This window comes from Triturus cristatus, chromosome 10 (genome assembly GCF_964204655.1).
Source record: "Triturus cristatus chromosome 10, aTriCri1.1, whole genome shotgun sequence".
Taxonomy (NCBI): Eukaryota; Metazoa; Chordata; class Amphibia; order Caudata; family Salamandridae; genus Triturus; species Triturus cristatus.
The window spans coordinates 789,934,745-789,935,154 of record NC_140593.1 but is presented as its reverse complement, the minus strand read 5'-3'; positions in this window follow the sequence as shown (position 1 = coordinate 789,935,154).

The following is a 410-nucleotide window of genomic DNA, read 5'->3' as shown; positions in this document are numbered from 1 at the left end:
AGAGCCTCCCCGGGCCCGGTGGACACCCTTCCCCAGGGCCCGGACACTCAGCTGGCTTGCAGGACGGGGGGCTCACACACCCCGGGGCCCGCCGGATGGAGCATGAGCCCCGGGCCTGGTCCCAGCTTCCGAACCCTAGCCAGGCCGGGGAGAGCCTCCCCGGGCCCCGGTGGACCCCTGTCACCAGCACCCGGACCCTCAGCTGGCTTCCAGGGCAGGGGGTACCCGCACCCTGGGATGCAGCAAAAGCCCCGGGCCCGGTCTCAGCTTCCAAACCCTAGCCAGGCCGGGGAGAGCCTCCCGGGCCCCGGTGGACCTCCATCCCAGCACCTAGACCTTTGGCTGGCTTGCAGGACAGGATGCTCCCACACCCCACGGCCTGCCGGACAGAGCACAAGCCCCGGGCCGGG